Source organism: Mustela erminea, chromosome 1 (assembly GCF_009829155.1).
Source record: "Mustela erminea isolate mMusErm1 chromosome 1, mMusErm1.Pri, whole genome shotgun sequence".
Lineage (NCBI taxonomy): Eukaryota > Metazoa > Chordata > Mammalia > Carnivora > Mustelidae > Mustela > Mustela erminea.
Window position 1 is genome coordinate 107,608,919 of NC_045614.1, and position 18,060 is coordinate 107,626,978.

The 18,060-nt window shown below is 38.7% G+C and overlaps 1 long non-coding RNA gene across 1 annotated transcript in view; it reads right to left on the reverse strand.

The window, feature by feature from the left end:
* Positions 1-3,691, reverse strand: part of LOC116587103 — a 33,991-nt gene extending 30,300 nt beyond the window's left edge. The window contains exon 1 of the long non-coding RNA XR_004284324.1: positions 3,321-3,691. This is a non-coding gene — a long non-coding RNA (uncharacterized LOC116587103). The remainder of the gene's footprint in view (positions 1-3,320) is intronic.
* Between the last annotated feature and the right edge of the window lie 14,369 nt (positions 3,692-18,060).

Genomic DNA, 18,060 nt, shown 5'->3' on the forward strand with positions numbered 1-18,060 from the left:
CAAAGGCACCTTGTATTTCAAGCAGTAAAGGGAAGTCATATTTTACAGCACCATCTTGTGAGAGAATAGGGAACTGGCTTGCCAAAGTAACAAGCATAAAACAAGCTTTTCTAAGCTCATTAAAGAAAATTGTTTTAAAAATTAATTTCTTTTTAGTAGATCGTTCCTTCATAATATATATGTATGTTTATAGGCAACTCAATTTGGAGAATTTTTCTTCTCATTTTCAATATTTTCCTCTCAGCATAATTAAATCATCTTGATATTAATCATGAAGGCCACATGAAACAGAAATCTATGTATTATACTTAAATATAATTTTATATTCAGACAAAATATTTATCTTCTTTTTCTATCTCTCAGTATTCTTTTAAGCTCTTGTCTTGCCTCTTCTAAGATACAAGGATAGTATTTTTTTCTGCAAATGAATGGAGAAAACGAAGGTCAGGGAATTCATTTCTAATAGTCTCCCATAGTCAGGCATAAATCAGAGCAACATAAATCGTTCGTGTATTATCTAGTATCCCAATCAATACTTGTTCTACAAATTGAAAGTGGAAAATTTACGGATGTTGTGTTACTTATTTTGAAGTTGGTTTTCTGAATTTTAGGAGTAAGACTCATCAATGCTAATTATATTCTGCCAAATGTCATTTCTTGTTCTAATTATTTGCAATATGTACAATTACCTACTCCAGCAGTTTTCAGAGTGTAGTGTGCATGAGAAACATCTAAGTATTTGCTATTTGTTACCAACCAGATTATCTTTCCCAACCCCAGATTCTGATTCCAGAGAAAAGCTAGATTCTTGCAACATGCATTTCAACCAGCCCCTCGATAATTCTAAAGTAGCTAATCTATGGCCACACTCTGAGAACACTGGCCTGACTGTACCATTTCATTTTACCATTTGAGTATTTTGGCCTCCATGAGTTATACCCAGCTCCATTTAATCAGTTAATTTTCCTCTTTTATCATATTTTCCCTGTAACATCTTGGCCCTGGATCTGCTGTTCTTTTATTTGTATGTTGCTCAGTCTTCTGAATACCTCAGTACAATATTCATTTATTACCCACTGTCTGACTTTAGATGAGAGGACAGTCTGTTAATGTCTAGAACAAAAGGAACACTTAAAAGCATAACAATTAAGAATATCCTGACAAGACTTTTGAGCTCCTAATGGAATTTTATGTTCTATCCTCCACAGTATTCCCATGACCTAGCATAGTATCTCCCACATATTAGACAGTCAATAAATATTTATTAAACAAATAAACACAGTGAAAAAAAATTCAGCTTGAAATGACTATACTAGTAGTTAGTTCTTGACATTGGCCCATAAAATCATTGATGCCAACTTCCTCATTTTACAGATGGGTACACAGAAGCCCTTCTAAGGCATCTGCCTCCAACAAGTCACTTAAGGAAATAAGACCCAAGTCTTCTGACTCCCAGTGAAATTCTCCCCCTACTACTAAAGCAGATTATCCTGGTGTCTTCTCAAAACAACCTCATGGTAATTTAGTTGTTGTTGGTAACTAATGTTCGGTTCCAACCAGACTGCTTTTCCTAAAATGCTTAGGAGTTCTGAGGGTTGATATCTCTCCTCTCCTCTTCGCTGACCTTCAACCTCCAAAATCTAATTATCTCCAACTTCGAAATCTCCTTGGGTAAAATCCTTAATGGGGAAAAAACAGGCACAGCTGCACTCTAAGCACAGCTTTATTGACTACAATCATTATAACTTTTCTAATTAAAGTTTCTACAGTAGAGCGTTTGCAGAGTATGTGTGGTAATTTTGTTTTTACCACATTCAAGCATTCAAGGTAGGTGTAAAATCACCATAGTTTGTGAAATAAATGTGCGGGTGGTGAGGGGAATAAGTGTGTGTGTGTGTGTGTGTGTATACACACATGTATATGTACGATGTATGTATACATTGTAAGTGTACATAAATATACAATATACATACACACATATAAAATATGAAAAGGAAAACTCATGTTGTGGTACCCAGAACTTTACAATAGTTTTTGGCAACATGAATCTAGGTCTTGACTCTGCCATTAACTTTTGCAGTGTTCTCTTCCTTCTCTGGGCTCAGTCCTCATCTTCCAAATCAAATGTTTGAATTTGGGGGTCTAAGATTCCCTCCAGACACAATATCTTAGAGAGCTTAAGTCCCAGAGTAGGCAAATCACTCACTTTCTAAATGATTTAATCAGAAAATCTTAAAGCTAGGAAGTGATTTGCACCCAAGGAAAGATGAAACCACAATTCTACTGCCAGACCATTGCTAGTCAGCCCTGACAGGTTCTGTCCTGGCAGCGGAAAGTTGGAAGGAGGCGGTGGCTTCTGTCATTACTCACTCAGCCAAGCCTATTCCTCTCATCTCCCACACTCATTCTCAGCCCGAGATGCCAGATCAGTGAAGACTGCTTGGATGTTTCCAGAGCTGATCTAGTTCCCACACACACCGGGGGCATCCCCTGGTGTCACGGCAGTTGCTGCCATACCTGCTCTGTTCCCAACAGAGACCCACCATCCCACCTTCAAGAACTCAGCATGAACACCTGTTACAACACCTCATTCTGCCGTCCTTGAAGGTGAACTGCCAAAGGCTCATGAGTCTGTTAGAAAGATAGAGTTGGGGGCACCTGTCAGTCCCTCATTTGGTTCAGCATCTGCCTTCAGCTCAGGTCATGATCCCAAGGTCCTGGGACCCAGTCCCCCATCAGGCTCCTTGCTCAGTGGGGAGTCTGCTTCTCCCTCTCCTTCTGCTGCCCGTCCCCCTGCTTCTTCATGCTCTTACCCTCTCTCTTTCTCCCAAGTAAATAAATAAAATCTTAAAAAAGAAAGAAAGAAAGAAACAAACAAAAATACAGCTGGTAGAAGTCTCTCCCTCCCAAACTTCCCATCTTTAAGCTCTTGAGGAAGCTCTCCAATCTTACTGAGCCTCTGTAAAGGAAGACTGTAAGGCCCACCCCACACACATGTGGGCAGGGTCCTTATCAAAGATGATGAGGTACCAAGTATCTACCCCAGAGCATGGACTATCACAAGTGCCAAGAAACTGTTAAAATGTCCAGGAGGCCCTTTCCATTCCTCAAATTTCAAAGAGATGGGTGAGAGATAAATCCCATTTTACATGATTTGAAGTATGTAAAAATATAATGTTATTGTCATTCTTTGAGAAACAAAGTTAAGCACTGTGCAAAGAATACATAGGAAGCTGCCCACGCACATCCTGTCCCTGTCATTTAGGAAGCAGTTTTAATTCCACAAAATAATGCAAAGAGACAAAGCTATGCAGCTGTACCTGATTTCTACCTGAGTTCTGACTTGGTATGTGGGGCAATCAGCTTGCCCTCTCTGGGTGTCGTCCCCGGGCTGTGCAGGGCGGGGATGAAGCTGGGCGACCTCTAACTGTCCTTCCCGTTCAGCGACAGCAGCAGTGCAGCCCAAGGGAGGCTGTGCCCTCGCAGCCCGGTGGGCTGGGCGCCAGCAGGACTCCCTCCTCCCGCGCAGGGCTTCCCTCGCCGGCTGCAGCGCCGGGAGGCTGCGGGAGGGAGAGGGGGCGGCTTTCCCGCAGCTCGCTGGAGACCAGGCGGGGCTGTCCTCCCACCATCAATAATGCAGTCTTTTGTCAGCAATAAATTCCCTCCAAAATTAATGAAACAGCCCTTCTAAATTCTCATGTCACTGCCTCATACAGCAGGAGCTGGGCGAGGCTTCCTGCTCTCTAAATAAATAGGAAAGCCATATAAATTGTCTGGAGGCCATACCCAGCTTGCTGGGACACAATCTAATCTCCTCATCCGCCTACAGAAACAAGGAGAAAGATGGAAACCCAGGATCAATATTTGATCTCTATTGCAAAAGACACCCACTCCATTGCCCAGGTAGAAGCCCACACACACAGAGTGATACTCGACTGGCATCCCTCTCCCAGGTCACTGCCTCTTTGCAGCAGTCTGTCCTATGACCTGGAGGGTGTCATGAAGGAATATGAGAGCCCAGGCCCATCCTCCTTTTATAAGTGAAAAAACCAAAGCCCAGAAGAAGACACAGAAGGCCACAGCCTACTATAGAGTGTCCAAAGATTCTACCTCAGTGTTTCTTCAATTTTAATGAGCACGAGATTCAGTAGGTCTGAGGTGGGGCCCGAGCGTATGCATTTCTGAAAAGTTCCCAAGTGCAGCTGGGCTGCTGGTGGTTATCAGCATTTCCAGTAGCAAGGGTCTAGAAGACCATCAGCTCCATTAGGGCAGACCAAGACTCATTTTTTTGCTATGTTCCCAGCATTTAACACAACATCAGTGCAGTAGGTTTTTAAAAAAGTTTTGTGGAAATAATGAATTGGTCCATAAATAAGACAGCATTACACAATGGTTAAAAATTTGGATCCTGGAACCATCCTAGCTAGGGTGACATCCTGGCAATGCCACCAAGTGATGTGCCTTGGGCAAGTTGTTTAACTTCTCTGTACCTCAGTTTTCTCAACTGTAAAATTGCATTAGGAACACTATATGTCTTACAGGGTTGTTGAGACAGAAAATTAGCTAAAATATATAAAGCACTTAGAACAATATCTGGCAAGTGGTGGGTAGTACAAAAAAGTGACTTTCTCAAGGTCACACAGCTAATTAGAAGATCTAAACTACAACTCATATCTCTTGACACTTTATTTCAGTATCATCATGCAATACCCAGCAGAAGGACATTCTATTTATTTAGTTATAAAGGATGATATTTCCACCAAACAAATCCTCCGAGTTGTGAAATGTGAATGCAAGATCACATGAAAAGAAATGGTCTGGTTGAAGTTAGGAAATAATCAAACATGCAAATTTAAGCCTACAAGAAAAATACATATGACTTACTAAAGAGAAAGAACCCAAGCCTGGTAGTGACACAGACCTGAGTCTAAATCCCAGGTCACCTAAATACAATCAGTAGAAAGGTGAGCCAGTTATTCCCTCAAAATGATAACCAGCCCATGAATAAACTAAATATCCATTTAACTTAGAGGGTTGATATGCAGAGTAAATGAGTTAATGTAAGTAAAGCATATAATGCTGCTCTATACATGGCATGAGCTCAAGAAATAATAGCTTGTAACGGTCATGGTAGTAAAGCCATAAAACATTTATAAGAGCCAGATTGGAAAAGCAGCTGATTCTTTTCCAAGTGGTATCCTTGAAGGACAGGGTTCTTGAGTCTCCCAAAGGAATATGGACTGGAAGATTGTTCAGGCTTCCTCCAGCTCAGTGGGATGTAATACCATTGTCTGACTCCAAAGCAATAGAAACCTGTCCCTTGAAGCTGGACTGGATGTTGTTCCTGGCCAGTAGAAAGCCTGATGGTGAAGGACCAGAATAGGGCCTGTCTATACCTGAAAATTCTGGGCAGAACCAAACATTAGAGAGAAACAATGAATTATCATATGACTTTAAGTCCTCAGAGGAGAATTCTGAATCTGAGGATTTAATATATAAGACAAGAGCCCCCTTAATGGTAGAAAATTGCAACTCTCATTCTAACTTGTGGAAATGAGGACTCAGAGACATTGTTTTCCTTCTGAGAATAATTTAAACACGAATGGATCAGTAACATTAATCATTGGCATACCCTAAAGCCCTGCTCACTCTCAAATAGAAACTCTATTAGTTCATGACCAAGAGTTCCAAAAATATACTAGAGAGATCATCTGGGATCAGCTTTGACATGTTAAGCCTTTAGAAGCTGTCAATAAGAAAAAAGCTGGACAAACTGAAAAAAAAAAAATGACTTCTTTTGAAATTTATCAGATAACTGATGTTGTAGAGCAAATTGCTACCCCTAAAATCTGGAGAGATGGCAAATCCATAAAGTAATAGCAACCAATTCTGCTTACTTGGAACCAAAGCCACTGGACCTTAAGCTGGTAGAAAGCCCTAAATGGTCATGTTGATAAACGACTGGAAGCTGACTGTGAACCAACATGACAGTGAGGAAATCTGAGGAATGCAGTCCTATGGGAGCTCCATGCTGTCTTGGGCTTTTCCTCCAGGAAAGCCAGAAAGTTCCAACAGTGAGGATTCCAGAAAATATTGGGTCTTGGTAGGGGAAAGGGAGAAGAACCATTAGGAACCATACCCAGAGTTATCTCTGTAACAGAGTCCTACATGTCAGGAGAATTTATTTTGCCTAAGCACAGTTCTGAAACCATATCCAAGCTGGGGAAATGGACTTTCTCTCCACTCAAATCCTCTCTAGAATTCCTACCCAATCCAAGGGGGGCAGAAATCAGTCAGTAATGCACAGGCTTCAAAGGAATAGATTGTAAACTCTGCAGCCAAGGAAAGGAGTTGAAGTTGGAGGAAAAAAAAGCCCAACTGAAAAATCACCTATAGAGGTCATAACCAAGTGCATAGGCCAACTAAAAAAGTGTATCTAAATTGGATCATTATAGGACACTCCCCCACCACCATACCTTACTGCCACACCAACAGGGCTCTGTATAATAATACTGGTCACAACAGAAAAACCTATGAAACACAAGCTCTCCCTTTAGAGGAGTGCACGGGGAAACCACAAAGTAAGGAGGAGAGACAAACACAAGGACACATGAGGCATTTGAAACCTCTGGTACCTACAACAAAAACAAACATTAAACACAGCTCAACTCCTGGCCAGTTTTAAATAAATCCTCATACTAATCTGTGAACTAATCCTCACAGATTAATGGAGTTCTAGATATCAACAAACTGACTCTGAAGAAGCAAAAGACCCGGGAGAGCTAGCACAATATTAGAGAACAAAGCTGGAGGACTGACACTCCTGGATTTTTTTTTTTTTTTAAGACTCTATTTATTTATTTGACAGAGAAAGAGATAACAAGTAGGCAAGAGGCAGGCAGAGAGAGAGGGGAAAAGCAAACTCCCTGCTGAGCAGAGAGTCTGATGCGGGCCTCCATTTCAGGACCCTGAGATCATGACCTGAGCTAAAGACAGAGGCTTAACCCACTGAGCCACCCAGGCTCCCCATCCTGGATTTTAAGGCTTACTATAAAGCTACCGTAATCAAGACAATGTAGTACTGGCCAAAGAATAGAAAATGAGATCATTGGAAGAGAATAGAGAGCCCAGAAATAGACCCCCATAAATACAGTTGACTGATCTTTGACAGAGGCACCAAAGGCACCACTGAAGCACAGACTCTCTTTGACAAAGGTGCCAGAACAACTGGACAATCACATGTAAAAAAATGAATCTAGATATTACACCCTTCACAAAAATTAGCACAAAATGGATCATAGACTTAGTAAAAATGCAAAACTACAGAACTTCTAGAAGATAATAGAGGAAACAGTTATTTGACTTTGGTTATGGCAATGAGTTTTTAGATAGAGCACCAACGGCATGATCCATGAAGAAAACAATTGATAAATTAGAACTTCATTAAAACAAAATCTCCTGCTCTATGAAAGACAATGTCAAGATAATGAGAAAACTAGTCACTGACTGGGAGAAAATATTTGTAATAGACACATTTGATAAAGGGCTATTATCCAAAACATGCAAAGAACTCTTAAAACTCAACAATAACAAACAACCCAATTAAAAAACTGGGCAAAAGCTTCAGCAGATACCTCACCAAAGAGGATATACACATGGAAATTATACATATAAAGAGCTGCATAAATAATTCCTCCTCAGGGAAATGCAAATTAAAACAACTAAGAGGGCGCCTGGGTGGCTCAGTGGGTTAAGCCGCTGCCTTCGGCTCAGGTCATGATCTCAGGGTCCTGGGATCGAGTCCCGCATCGGGCTCTCTGCTCAGCAGGGAGCCTGCTTCCCTTCCTCTCTCTCTGCCTGCCTCTCTGCCTACTTGTGATCTCTCTCTGTCAAATAAATAAATAAAATCTTTAAAATAAAAAAAAAAAAAACAACTAAGAGATACAACTACATCCTATTAAAATAGCTAACACCTAAAAAATTACAATGCCAATTGCTGGCAAAGTAATAGGAACTCTCATTCATTGCTGATAGGAATGCAAAAGGGTACAGCCACTTTGTAAGACAGTTTGTCAGTTTCCTACAGAGCTAAATATAGTCTTAAGATATTATTCAGCAATTTCACTCTGAAGCATTTACCCAACTGATTTAAAAACTTATGCTCATACAAAGACCTGCACACAAATGTTTATAGCAGCATTATTTGTAATTGCCAAGAGTTGGAAACAACTAAGATGTCCTTCAAAAGGCAAAAGAATAAACAAACTGTGGTACATCCATACAATGGAATACTACAGAATGATAAAAAAAAATGACCTATCAAGCCATGCAAAAACACAGATGAATTTAAAATGTCTATTTCTAAGTGGGAGAAGCCAGTCTGAAAAGTCTACATTTTTTATGATTCTAACTACATGACATTCTGGAAAAAAAAAAAAAGTAAAACTAGAAGATATTTGTAAAAGATCAGTGGTTGACAGGGTTTTGTAGAGTGGCAAGATGAAGAAGATTGAGTAGGTAAAGCAGAAGCAATTTTTTAAGGTAATGAAAATATTCTGTAGGATATTGTAATGGTGGATACATGGCATTATGCATTTGTCAAACCCAAAGGAAATTTAGAAAGTGTGAATCAATGTGTGAAATTTCAAGAAAAGCATTTTTGAGGTTGAAAAATCCCAAGACAGAGTGCAGACTCTGACTAAAATCTAACTGGGCTACAAATTTATGAAATAACCTCACTGAAGGGGCTGGAGGAAAGGTGCTGACCTGAGTAACTCTGGAAATGAGTGTGCTCTGTAAGAGAAAGTCAGAAGGAACTGTCCATAAGCACTGTACTCTATTCCAAAAGTCATTTCTTACATGGGTTGAATTAGCAGTTCTGAAACCATTGCACATATATACTGCAATTTAACAATTAAGTATATGGATAATGGATGGTGAGAGCCAAGTGTCTTACTCTTAGAGTAGGAAGTTATAGATAATCAGGAGTAGGAGGCTAGAATGATCCATTGAAAGTAGAATAGAGTTGGAGACAATGCTATGAACTCATGTTTAGCTTTATATAGACACAGCTGGTTATACACAGTAATATTTATAAAGATGTATATTGGTTAGCACACACATACATATTTCCTTGCTTTGTCAGGTAAGAGAACCTAGAATCAATGATGGCCTCGTAGCAATAAACACAATTAGTGCACAGACCTTGGTTTTAATATCAAGTCTTATGGGTGTCTGGCTGGCTCAGTCAACAGAGCATGTGACTCTTGATCTTAAGGTCATGAATTCAAGCCTCATGTTGGGCACAGAATCTACTTAAAAGTAAATAAATAAATGAATACATAAATAAGTAAATAAATATAAAATTTTAAATAATTTAAATGGTCTTAAATATTATTTAAATGACAAATTTAAAAGGTTTTAAATGCCATTTTCCAATAAAAGATACCAGGGTTCCTTCAAGAAATCACTGATTCTAGGACTGGGAAGGGGGATACATAAGATGAACTTGGAGCAACTACTTTTGCCAGAAAATAAGGAAATGCTCAAAATACACAATAATGGGAGAATGTCAAATGTACCCAGAAGCCAACAGAACTCCCAGTGGCCAATTCTGGGATAATCTGAACAACAAAATTAGTGAAGTTCAATTATACCCCATGAGTCTATATGACACAATAAATGAATAATGAATGAGTGAATGAAGAAATCTGTGTGCAGACTTATGCTGATATTCTATCTTAAGGGAGATGAGGCATGTGCCTATTACTTAAATGTGCATTGCACATAGTGATTTCCTTGCAAAGGGTACTGTGTGGAAACAAAGGGTAACAATACAGTGGAGGAACCTGATAAAAACTACTTTAGCAAGTGCTCAAGTTTAATGTCAATGGTGATGTCAAATTAAGAATATATATCCTTGCTATGATGTGATGAGGATGACACTTTACCTCTGCATTCTTCCTCCCAAAACCCATTACTTCAGTCTAATCTTGAGAAAAACAACATGACAAACAGCAATTAAGAGATGTTTTAGAAAGTACCTGACTACTAATCCTCAAAACTATAATAGCCCTCAAAAACAAAGTTTGAGAAACTCTTAACCAATAAGAATTTAAGAAGACATGTCACAGAAGTGTAGCATATTATCCAGCATGGAATTTTGTGATTAGGTAAAAACTAAGCAAATAAAAATAAAGAATAGACTTCAGTTTATAATAACATATTGGTATTGATTTATTAATTTTGATAAATGCACTATACCAATGGAAGGGACTAACAATAGAAGGGAGTGGGTGTGGAGGTATGAGAACTCTCTATTATCTTCATAATGTATCTGTAAATCTAAAACCCTTCTAAAATAAAAAGTTTATTAGTAAAATCTAAAGGTCTCTCAAATATCTGTGAAAATCCAAATGCTTCTTAGAAGGTGTATTCCTTTATCTTTTACCAGTCACTTATATCTTAAGTCATTTAAATCTAAGCAGAGAGGAGTGTGATCAAATTTTCACATGAAGTTTGCTGAGAAGAAAAGGTGAGACAGGTGGCTCTTCAGTATAAACAGGTAAAAAAAACAAAAAAGTAAGGCATATGGGGTATGCAAGGTGGATGAGAATGCTTTTTAGTTTTATGTTGCTGTTATCAAAAAAGCCAATACTATAAGTCCGAAAAGGTCCAGGGACAGAGTGGGAAGAGCAGCATGACCCTTCCTATACTATTTTGGTCAAGTCGTTTGCTAGCTTTGAGTCTGTTTTTCCAAATACTTAATCAAAAAATTCATTTCTAACACCTAAAAGGTGACTCAGCTCTGGCCTTCTAGGATGCATAAGTATGGTTCTGTCATGGGCTACACGACAAAGGAAATTAAGAAGAAACAGATAGTTTTAGTTAAATTAATTCATTTTAACTTTTGTGAGTGTCAAATTCATAATCAAGGAAAATGGCCCATTGCATATTGTTACATTATTTCCTACTTTTAAAAAAGAAGGAACAAAATGAAATCCAATGCCATTTCATTCATCTTTTTTTTTTTAAAAGATTTTATTTATTTATTTGACAGAGAGAGATCACAAGTAGGCAGAGAGGCAGGCAGAGAGAGAGGAGGAAGCAGGCTCCCCACTGAGCAGAGAGCCCGATGCGGGGCTCGATCCCAGGACCCTGAGATCTTGACCCAAGCCGAAGGCAGCGGCTTAACCCACTGAGCCACCCAGGCGGGCCCATTTCATTCATCTTTTGATAATGGAAAATTTGTCTTTTATTTTTTTTAATTTTTTAAATTTATTTATTTTCAGAAAAACAGTATTCATTATTTTTTCACCACACCCAGTGCTCCATGCAATCCGTGCCCTCTACAAAACCCACCCCCTGGTACCCCAACCTCCCACAGCCCCGCCACTTCAAACCCCTCAGATTGTTTTTCAGAGTCCATAGTCTCTCATGATTCACCTACCCTTCCAATTTACCCCAACTCCCTTCTCCTCTCTAACACCCCTTGTCCTCCATGATATTTGTTATGCTCCACAAATAAGTGAAACCATATGATGATTGACTCTCTCTGCTTGACTTATTTCACTCAGCATAATCTCTTCCAGTCCGTCCATGTTTCTACAAAAGTTGGGTATTCATCCTTTCTGATGGAGGCATAATACTCCATAGTATATATGGGCCACATCTTCCGTATCCATTCGTCCATTGAAGGGCATCTTGGTTCTTTCCATACTTTGGCGACCATGGCCATTGCTGCTATAAACATTGGGGTACAGATGGCCCTTCTTTTCACGACATCTGTATCTTTGGGGTAAATACCCAGGAGTGCAATTGCAGGGCAGGAGTGCAATTGCAGGGTCATAGGGAAGTTCTATTTTTAATTTCTTGAGGAATCTCCACACTGTTCTCCAAAGAGGCTGCACCAACTTGCATTCCCACCAACAGTGTAAGAGGGTTCCCCTTTCTCCACATCCTCTCCAACACATGTTGTTTCCAGTTTTGTTAGTTTTGGCCATTCTAACTGGTGTAAGGTGATATCTCAGTGTGGTTTTAATTTGAATCTCCCTGAGGGCTAATGATGATGAACATTTTTTCATGTGTCTGATAGCCATTTGTATGTCTTGATGGGAGAAGTGTCTGTTCATATCTTCTGCCCATTTTTTGATATGTTTGCCTGTTTCGTGTGTGTTGAGTTTGAGGAGTTCATTATAGATCCTGGATATCAACCTTTTGTCTGTACTGTCATTTGCAAATATCTTCTCCCATTCCGTGGGTTGCCTCTTTGTTTTCTTGACTGTTTCCTTTGCTGTGCAGAAGCTTTTGATTTTGATGAAGTCCCAAAAGTTTATTTTCGCTTTTGTTTCCTTTGCCTTTGGAGACATATCTTGAAAGAAGTTGCTGTGGCTGATATCGAAGAGATTACTGCCTATGTTCTCCTCTAGGATTCTGATGGATTCCTGTCTCATGTTGAGGTCTTTTATCCATTTTGAGTTTATCTTTGTGTATGGTGTAAGAGAATGGTCGAGTTTCATTCTTCTACTTACAGCTGTCCAGTTTTCTCAGCACCGTTTATTGAAGAGACTTTTTTCCACTGTATATTTTTTCCTGTTTTGTCGAAGATTAATTGACCATAGAGTTGAGGGTCCATATCTGGGCTCTCTACTCTGTTCCACTGGTCTATGTGTCTGTTTTTATGCCAGTACCATGCTGTCTTGGTGATCACAGCTTTGTAATAAAGCTTGAAATCAGATAACGTGGTGCCCCCAGCTTTATTTTTGTTTTTCAACATTTCCTTAGCAATTCGGGGTCTCTCCTGAAAAATTGTCTTTTAAGCAGAAAATTTATATTAGACCAGAAAGAGGGAACATATAGTTGGCTTATTCCTTTGGCTTCATTATACTTCACCCAAAAAAAAAGGCTTTAGGGTAATATCTGAATGTCACAGATGCCAGCAAATTATTTATGGCATAAAGAATAGGAGCATATGTCTATTTAGATAAAACAGCATAAAAAAGTACATTCTTCACTTCCTACACTGATTGCCACTTCATGAAATCTCACAGATGTGACATCATCAAACTCATGCTGCATTGCCAAAATACCACAGAGATCAAATCAAGAAAAAATTGGTCATTTTTTTTAGAAACGGATTAATTATATAAAAATTAGTGGTACAAGAATGTTTTATTTACTGGAGAAAGCACAAATGATGAAGGAAAAAACAAACTAGTAAAAACGAGGAATTGTTTCAACCCAACTTAACAGTTGTTTCAGAGAAGAATGCAGACTCAAAATTGAATCTGTAATAGACAAAACTGATAGAAAAAGAAAACTCATTTATAGCAATTCAATTTTAAATTTTTACTACATTTTCCTGATAGTATCAGTATTTGATGCTTGCACAGGGAGTCATTGTGATTGATGAGGGGAACACTTTCTGAATATTTAAAATTGACTCTCACAAATCAGTATAAGGCCACTCCAGCACACCATGGCCAGGTTCTGGGTCTTTTTCTACAAATAAAGCAGTACTGAAATGGGAATTTCATGATGTGGGATTTTGTTCTGGCCCTGGCATAAGTTTCCCATGTGACTTCAGCTTAGCTACTCCAGGTCTCTCAAGTTTCTAGCTTCTCAACTATAGAACATAACGGGTTAGTTGATGATCTCCAAGGTGTAGTATGGTGGAGCTGTAGCAGTCAAAGGCTCTACGACAGTGTTTTCCTACCTCATCACTAGTGATGGCTTGGACTGCCTCATTCTGTGTTGGAAGTGGTAGATAAGGGGGTATCCTGTGTCTTGAGGGAAGCTTAGCAGCATCTCTGTCCTCAACCCACTAGATGCCATAGCATCCCCCTCTCCTGCTCACCAAAAATGTCTCTAGACATAGCCAAATGTCTAGGAATAAAGTACAGACTCAAGAAATAGATTTGGGGATCACTTTTTAGGTAATTGTAAAATCTTAACAGTGGAAAACCATGTTTAAAGTTACAAAAGAAAAAAGAAAAGAGAGAGAGAGAAAGAGAAAGACAAACTCAATGGATGAGTTAGCAATTGTTCTGTTACAAATGACAGTTAACCTAAATCAAACTAAAGAAATAAGGGAATTTATAGAACCTCTAGAAAAATGAGATCCTATTAACACCAACATTTAAGGGGCCCGAAAGGAAACAAGAAAACAGGCAATAATGTAAAAAGAACCCCAGAAGTAAATGGTATAAAAAACTCCAAGAGATTCATTATCTTCTTTGATTCAACACCCACCCACCCCACCCCCAGGCCTTCTTGTCTTTAAAATCCAGCTCAGCTCTCCCATTTTCTTTGAAATCATGACTCTTGGTCATTACCATCATTCTTGTCTCTGATCCCTTTTCTTAGTAACTATCCCAGATAAGCTTGCAATTAAGTGAATTCTTCTCAGCAGTATCTGTTGCTGATTTATAAATTCTATTCTTCCAACTAGATATCAATTTCTGGAAGGATAAGGACCTGCCATGGTGTCATAGCCCATCAGAGCCTCTGGCCAGGCTCAGTGTCCTTAGAAAGGCAATAGATGATTTCAGTATTAACTATTAATTGACTCCATCATTTCAGTAAACATAAGTGAGTAACTTCCACGTGCTATGGTTTGTTCTAAGCACCATAAGAAAAAGAAAGACGCCACCAGCCAAATATCACTCTCCAACAGTGCCCCCTGTTTCCACCATCTGGCAAGATGCTAATTACCACCCACCTAAAAGGGAGGTAAACCTAATTTCTTCCCCCGCCAAAGTCAAACTTAGTTTCCCATTTGAACATTCTAGAACATGATTATAATCGTTTTCCTTTAACCCAATCTTATGTTTCCAAAGGGAATGTGGTATGTTACTTAGAAATCCTATGAAACAAGGAATTGGAAGACTTATTGCTAGTCTTGCATTACCACTAACTTTTCCTATGAAATTTCATGAAAACATTGCCCTTTCTGGTCCCCAGTTTCCAGTCCATAAAATAAGGTGGTTTGATAAATGATTGTGAGTATCTTTCTCATTCTGATGTAGGATTTAATGTTTTAGTCAAGTAAGGCACTCTAATTAATGTTTGTGGCATCTGTGAAGTCAAACACATTACAGTAGATATTAATACACAAACACACACACACACACATTTTGATGATTAGAAAAGCTAATTTAATAAAAACTCCAAATGAGTACGTAGCTTTAGAATAAATCATGCCAACTAACAACATCTCCTTTTTTTTAGGCAAACAGATCTAGTTCATCTTGGCAATAAGATAGAGGTGGATACACCTATGGGTATTATTGCAACTAATTCTGCTTCCAGCTACCTTGAGAGAATGCTGAGGTTGGCAAGACAGTGAGGTGGGCAATAAATTGCTTTTCAGAGAGATGGATATATTTTACTTTCTATCACAAGACTGCCTAATAAGTGAGTCCCTTGAGTACAAGTTGGCTTGTATGAAATGTTATTTAATCTTTGCATTTCATCCCTTTAATTTAAATAATAACCCATATTTTACTTATTCTGCAGATAGCTAAGCTTTGTCATCACAATGTCCTGCTGCAAAATCAGTCCTTCCTATCAGATGGTTGCCTCTTAGATAAGTCTTTATCTGTGGGTAGGAACACCTTGCACATATATTTCATGCCTCCTTTCAAATGCTAATAATTATGAGAAGGGAAAAGAGAGCTGTTGACTGTCTTTGTTTTGCAGAGTTCCTAGAAATTAAAGATGGCACAATGACCACCAAGTTTAATGTGGAAGTTATTTCTATTTTAAGCTATGTATATGCATCCCAAACCCTTACATTTGCAAAATATAACCCTCCACAAACTACTTGCATGCATTTCTAAGTATTGCTCACATAATAATAATTAAAAAAGAAGAAAAATTAACTGGAACATTTTTACCCTAATATCACCTATTAATAAATGTTGGTGTGGTTGGTATTTCTTTCCAGCCTTTGTTCATGTGCAGACATAATTTACAAAGCTGAAGTTGCAGCTCCGATATAATTTTACATTTGGCTTTTTTACATTGCATAATAGGAAACATTTCTCATTCTGCCTCATAGTCATTATAATGTAAAATGGCCGCTTAACATTCAATTTCTCAGGCTTAAACTAAGCCAAATGGTACTTATTCACCATTTCTTACACCCAGGCCGTGATTTTTGGCCTCAGAATCTTTGCATCTGCTATTCCTGTGACTTCAAATGTAGCCCCATCTTTGCATGTTCAAATTCTATGTATTCTTAAAGGTTGAGTTCTAAAAGTATGACTTCAGTGGAAGTTTTTCTAATCATCTCTTCTTCTGCCCTCCCCCAGACAGGGATCTCTTCCCCTTTCTCCGAATTTCCAAGGAGCTTTCATTTGCTATCTTTTCAACTTGGATTTCCCCCTACCCTTGAATCACAGTTTTGCATAATATGCATGTCTTCTGCTTAACTAAAGATCCTTGGGCATGTCTGAACCTTCACCAGGTCCTCTACAGCACCTAGTACATATTGGAGCTAAATAGATGCTAATAACATGAGTGATACATATGCTGTGTTCATTTTCTATAGCTGCCTTTTCAAATTATGGGAAAATAGGTGGCATAAAACATAAATTTATTATTTTACAGATCTGTAGATGGGAAGTCTAACCCAGGTTTCGCTGGGCAAAAACCAAGATGTCAGCAGAGTGGTATTCTTTTCTGGAGCCTCTAGGAGAGAATCCATGTTCTTTGTCTGTGTCTTTCTTCCATAAGCACCCCTTTTCATTCTGACTCAGCTGGGAAAGGTGCTCTGATTTTAAGGACCTATGTGATTAGATTGAGTTGACTTGGATAAACACAGATAATATCCCCATCTCAAAGTCTTTAATACACCTGTAAAGTTACCTTTGCCCTAAAAAGTACATAGTTGCAGATTCCGGGGATTAAGACAGGTATCTCTGGGGCACCATTCCTCTACCCAGCACAGATGCTCACATTAGTTAAAATATAAAAACACCAAGTATTCTAGAATGAGTACAAAGATCCCCTCCTTATGCAATTGAAACAAACAAACAAAATCCTGATATTCAGAAAGGATGAAAGTTTTGCCCAAAACCCCAGAGGAAACGGCAAGCTTAGATCCTGACTCACGATGCTGCAATCTTGCCACTTAGTTGCATCTGTCCCCCATACCACAGGTCCTTAGTAGAAACAGAAAATAATTTATTTGAGATGCTATCTAAGGCTCACAGAGGGGCAGATGGGTCCTCAAAATTATGCAGACAGAAAGAGAAAGAGCTCCTCTTTTTATGAATGCTACTCTAGTGCTTTTCCTTGCATTAATAACTCACATTTATAACCCCACAAAAGCCCAATAAGAAAATATTGGAAAAATACAAATGATAATTCAGAGTAACAAACACGAATTTCCTTTCAAACTTCTCAACAATTCCCAGAGGCTTATTAACGAATCTAGGTTATCTACATTCACTTAGGGGTTGAGAGTGAGGGGTTTGAACTCTCACCGCAGAACATTCTGCCAAGACAGTGTGGACTATAAAGTAATACATGAAGCTCTGATCATCTTACAGAGATTGTGCAAGATCCCCTCAAATATAGTTTTTTTTGACCAAATATTCTCCATGATGTCACATTGCTATAGGTAAATATCTTCGTATAAATATAAATTCAGATGTTATGATATTTATCAAGAGCCTATAAAAGACAACAAATGAACATAACTGATTTTTGACTAGCCTTTTTCCCTACCTCCTCTTTCTTAATTATGTCCTCAGGTAGATTTCATGAGCAAACTGTTCATCTTCCATACAAATCCCACCATTTCTTCTCCATCCTGTAAACTAAAGTGTCTTTTCTGGGAACTGTTACTATCTGTTGAGCACAACCACTTTAGTGAGTGCTACCCATTTCTCCCGGCATGAATTGCTTTTAGTAGATGCTATAGCTCTTTCTGATCACCACCACCTTTGCTGGGTCCACATCTGCAGCTTATGTTGTAGCTGTTTTCACTACATTCTGTCATGTACCAACTATTTTTACAGACTGTGATGTCCATCAAATCACACAATTTCCATT